The following is a 6,000-nucleotide window of genomic DNA, read 5'->3' on the forward strand; positions in this document are numbered from 1 at the left end:
GACCGTCGCCATCAGGATTTAGTTGAAAGTTTGTTGTAAAAGCCTAAGTCCGTATGTGTAATGCAATGTATGTAATTAAAAACACTTATAGGCTAACGAAGGGTGGCTCTTAGCGGCGCAAAGACTCTTCTGTACTTTCTGATGTGGCTTTAAGGTCAAACTGAGATTTTACTTCTGACAGAAAAGTAAAACAAGCAATTGCAGAGTTGTATCGCTAAATGTCTTTAGTAATTTTGTTCAAAATAACTTGCCAGTGCAGCGAATAGAGTTTAACTACAGACGGAATAAAGTTTGGTGAAGGTGTCTCGACGGGAAACATTCATATGACGTCTAACGGAGTGTGGGCTGGCATTTTGAGTACAAAAGAGAGAGGCAGACAGATTGCAAAAACGTGTGTGAATGAAACTATACACGCCAGGTATGTTTTGACATATGGATATAGAAAAACATGGTTAAAAGCTAAAAAAAAAAAAGTTGCTTTTTCAAGATGATGGAGGCCCTATTTTAAAACAATAGCAACTTGTGGATCAAAAGCTAGAGCAGTTGACCGGTGGCTTTATTCCTACTCTACTCATCAGTTTGCCCCAGAACACAAGGCTACACACTATAGATGGTTGTGAAGTTCAAAGCCATCCACACTCTGCTCACTGCTGTAGTGGTTAAAGGTGATGACTGTAGAATGCACTGTAAGTCATTTAAGAAAGATACTACTACACTACTACACCTGAGCTTCACAAGCGCAGGTTTCACTAAAGGTGAACATGCCATTCCTCATTCGGAAGAACCGTCAGAGTTCAGTCAAGGACATCACTAAGTAGGACTTGATTGGGGGACAGGTGCTAACTTTGTGGACAGAGTACTTTTACTGTATGATCTTAGCCATTGGACATGGCAACTTTATGGGGCTCATCCTGCTTTCTGATTGAAGAAAGGCCCTAAGAATTACCATGAAAAAAATGCAACACGTCACATAAAACGTTTTTGTATTTGCGAATAACATTACAATGATTGGATTTACACATGCTGACGTCATATCTCAGGACACAGATAGGTCGTGTTTATGAAATATGTACATACAATCTTGAATATCCTACCTTTAAGTCACAGCTTGTCCACCTCAAAACCCTGTCTCTTGAGAATGTGTCTCTCCTTGACCTCTGCCTCTTTGCACTCCCTAATCCATGAAATATTTAGTATGGCAAAAATACTAATGATCTTTTAGCTCTTCTGTGAGGCATTGTCACTTTTTTCCTCTCTTTTTCCTCTCTTGCCTTGGCACTTATTCTCAGTTTGCCTAAGACTATTTGAGATTCTGCACCACACATGACCTGGAGTGACAGCAGGTCCGCTCCTCGTTTCTTCTGACTCTCTCCGGCTCTGTGAATGATGGTTTCAGGTTGATCTCCCCTCACTGTTTTGACGTGGCATGTCTCCCCTGCTCCCGACGCTTCTCTGCTTTTCAAGACTGACTTCCCCCTCCGCCTCTTAATAAATGCGGGTGCCTTTTAAAGCATTGTTTATGACACATGACAAAAGTTCAGCCGCTCTGCCTCTCATCTGTGTTTTACCAGACTGTACCTCACGGCTCGGAGCGCCAGCGACAAACAAGGAAAACGGAGGGACCACTTGTTTCACCTTTTGCTAAATTCGCAGTCAGCTGTGATTGGCATCTTCAAATTTATCCTCAAAGCAAATGCCGACAACTTGTGCAGCAGGGGAGATTTTCAATACAGAACTAAATTTGCTCTTTATATCAACAGTGAGAAGTAATTGGTACATGGATATTGTTACTTAAAGTCAAGGCGCCTCTGATTCGATTCTTGGTTAAGTGCGGGACATCCGTCTCCATGGAGATGTTACTGCTTTCAGTCCTTTGCTTTCACTACAGATATAAGGTTTACTGTAGGTCCCCCTCAAATGCTTCACTCGGCAAAAATAGCATTGTAGAAAGTCGATCAGGATCCCGTTTTACAAAGGTTTGTTGCCCTTGTGACTTAACAACATATGACAGGGAATGTTCTGCATTGTGGCTTTAAATGACTAAGATTAGAGTAAAGGTAATCTTAGTTTAGGTTTAGCTTCATTGCTAAGTAATAAAAGTACCTGCTGAAGTGTAAAGTAGTAACTCTAGTATTGGTAAAGGAGTAAATCAATGTGTCCTTTATTTTAGTAACTAATTTTAAGAAATCTGTCCACGAGGCAAGTTTTACACTTACATTAAGAAAATAGATCTCATCTCACTCAAAATGTTTTTCTTGAATTAAGTATATATATATATTAAAAAAAATTTGCCCCATGATCAGATCAGAAATTCGTTTCTCTAATCAGGGGCACATTCACTTTCAAGTTTCAAGAAATGTCACTTATTTCTAGATTGCTTTTTTGCAGTGTACAGCCATAAGTACTGTGCCGTAGCAGTAGGGATGCTGTAGTACGGATCAAGTAGAAGAACCACTGTTAACAGGCACATGACAAAAAGTGTGCCCCTTTTTCACCTTTCGCTAAATCTGTAATCAGACGCGATGCTGTTGTAGACACCTTCAAAACCTCTCATCAAAGCAAATGCGTTCTGACAACAACTAGTGACAAGCTCCTCTGCAAATCAGCCATATAAATTATAGATCACCCCCCCCACACACACACACACACACACACACACACACACACACACACACACACACACACACACACACACCCCTTTCTCTGGGCCCCGGCTACCCCTTGCACTGGTACACCTTGTGATAATGAAATACATCACTTTAAAAAATAAATAATACAGGCTCGGCCGTCTCCCATTGTCACGTGAAGGGCTTGATTGACTGCGCGCACATTTCGCTGGTTGGCAGTTAGTCAGCGCAGATCAAAGCCGCAGTTCCTCTTATTGCCCAAGGCCAGTGGCAATTTATTTAGAGCAGCCGCCGCACCGTCCCAGCAGGTAACTGTATCAGGCGCGGGACACTCAGGATAATCACAAGCTTTGAGGTGCGTCTCAAAGCCCCCACCTCCCGCTCCCCCCCGGCAACAAAACACGCATATGATTTACAAAAAGCCCGTCCTGATTGTATTAAATTAGGATGATAGACGCGCCACAAAAGGCAATGACCTCAATGGCTTTGTGATGCTTTTTATAGCTTTCAAAATGGACACGCGCTTTATTCTCTACTAATGTTCTCGACTCGTGGCAATAAATAAAGTATATCTTGAAAAGCAATTGTTTAAGCATTTCTACACAAACGCTTTTGATTGGCTTTACTTAGTTATAATTACATAAAGTTCTATTGTGTTTGCATGGGAGTCTGAATTTGTTCAGCATAAATGTTTCGTGTTGCTTTCATACCCCCTACTTTATGTTATATTATTACAAACTATATTTTGGCCTATAAATACTAAACATAAAATCCTTTTCCCACTCTGCCAGTCATAATCCCATTGCCATGTCCCTACCTCTCATTTGATTCGTATTTCTTCTTATACGTAATTAGTTAGCCCTTCATCATCATCTCTGTACATTTAACGCAGCATTTTCTGGTTGTAATAACTCAATTTAAATGCATTTAAAAGCACGCCAAAATTCGAGTTTGAAACAACTTTCATGGCAGTGCTCTGACTTTCTTTCATTTAGATCACAAACTCAATGCTGTCTAAGCAGTCTGAAACGCATTTATTGAATCTTTTTTTTTCTTTTTTTTTTCTACCAAATTCATTTTTATCAGATTTGCCTGCCATCTACCCCAATCCCACAATGCACTGGGCCTGTGTATGTTAATTAAACCGCTGTTTGTCTTATGGCAGTTAAAGTCGTGCGCCGTCCCGATATAACACAATTAGGGGCGCGTTGATCTCAGAGCTGGATCTTGATTGGGTCTCGCTGCAGCAGTTCTTTGTGGTGCCTCTGAATATAAAATAAAAGCTATGTTTTTATGTAAATGAGGCTGATTGATCCCATTAGAAAGCAATTTGATGCGAGTCCGCAGATAAGACATGCTGGTAATGTAATATGGAATAAGCCCCACAGTCTGCGATTGAGTAAGAGCTGTTTTTCACACGTTTAGCAGACATTTACCTACATTCACTAAAATGTGCAATGCAATTTTACACGTCTGTAGCCATACATTTATTTTGGAACCCTTTACAATGTCAAATTTACAGTTATGTGTGATATTAGACAGTGTGATCTGTTTCTTTCAAGTGCAAACATGTTCTGCAATGCATGTGATTCTTGTATTAGTCAACGTGTCCAGTGTTAATGCTCCTCAATGTTGTTAAATTGCACACTGGGAACAAAAGCGTGAATGTAAAATGCAAATCTCAATGCAATGAGCTTTGAAAAATGGCAAAAAGGCCGCGTAATATGGCAAAAAAATGAATCAGGCTTTTTATTTTTTTCATCTAGATCAGTCTCGATTTGATTTATCCATAATAAAAGTAATTCATGAACTTAGACACACCTTTTATTCAAACATCAGCTCAAACATAAACAAATGCTTTCCTCCACTGTCATTTAACACACAAAGATCTTCCATTGTCTCATCCAAACACCAAAACTAGATGCTGTTTCTGCCAAAGAAATGATGATTATAAACTCCCATGACGATTGTTGAGTAGAGATTGCGATTTCGACTGATTGCCTACAGTCCTAAATGATAAATATTTATTTTTACTTCACTTTTTTAACTTATCATTGATCCCTAGGTTGGAGCCGAACAATTTAGACCAAAAGCAAAAAAACGTAACCTTATGATTCTTTTTACTATGATGATAAAGCAGAAAATATATACATAATGAGGGGAAAAATGACAATCACTATTCTTTAAAGTTCATGTGTCAATGTGTCAGTTATGGAATTTGATATTTACTCCACTATCTCCCTGTCTCACTCCTTGTCGATAGGCACTAGAGGGCACTAGAGGCCAAAGCATTGCCTTCAGCGTTTCCACTCCGGCGTCCTCTCCCAGCGCATACATATGTACACTCATAATGGCATGAAATGTATTGAATTTGTTTTAAGTCCTTGCCATTTCAGAATCCGTCTGTACCGAAGCCTATCACACTCATGCATATTTCCACCGGGGGGGGGGAAAGAAGTACGTGCCACTACGCGTTAACAGGCTACGTGCATATATACGCAAAACAGCATTGGCCCGGGCAAAGTCAGACAATGAGATGTTGGCTTTGTAGTAGCCACCAACACACTACTCTCAATACTACAGATTGTATTTCTCATAGGATCTAGAGTCATGGTGGCCTTTTTTTCCCTCCTCCCCCAAATAAATGTTTTACAGTGTTCTCGAAGGCCTCAAAAGTGCTGCTTTAACTAAGACATTTCAGGTAATTGCTTTACATAGCCCAATTTGATTTTTTTGTTTTAAAGGCCGATAGTTGGGTCTTCACATTTGTAGAGGAGCGTTTGCAGATGGTTACAATAAAAGATTCAAAGTTTGCTTCACCAAGACCAAGTTCACCGACGCTTAAATGAGACTGCGGTATATTTCATTGCAACGTCATTTCCAGTGCTTGACTTTTCTCATTATTTTTTTGTTGCGAATTGAGTTGTCTGCATACGGTCAGTACAGGCCTATTGCACGTTTGATTTATGTGGCTTATCTTATGGCGAGCCGTTGGTTCCCATTTCCATTGGGAATTAATCGCACCAAAAAGGTAGATAGAATCAGAAATCTTATTAAGAGTTGTTGTTGAAGGGAATTGCGGCTGCGGCTTGACTTTCTTTTCCCCCCCAGATCTCTGAGGAGCTCCGGTGGTCCACAAGCTGATGTATATACGCTTTCGCAATCCCACACAGTCCCTGGAAGACCTAGCAGCTCCACTCGTGGGACTTTCAACCAAATTAAAAAACAATGATCCACCAAGGGAGAATCTTAATGCCAATTCGCATCATCAAGACCCACATTCTTCACGCTTTTAACTTTTCTCCACCGCCACCGCCACCACCAAACCTCCCTGTCCCCCGCCAACTCCCTCACTCTCTCTTGTTGTTTTCTA

Source organism: Gobius niger, assembly GCF_951799975.1.
Source record: "Gobius niger genome assembly, chromosome: 19".
Classification (NCBI taxonomy): domain Eukaryota; kingdom Metazoa; phylum Chordata; class Actinopteri; order Gobiiformes; family Gobiidae; genus Gobius; species Gobius niger.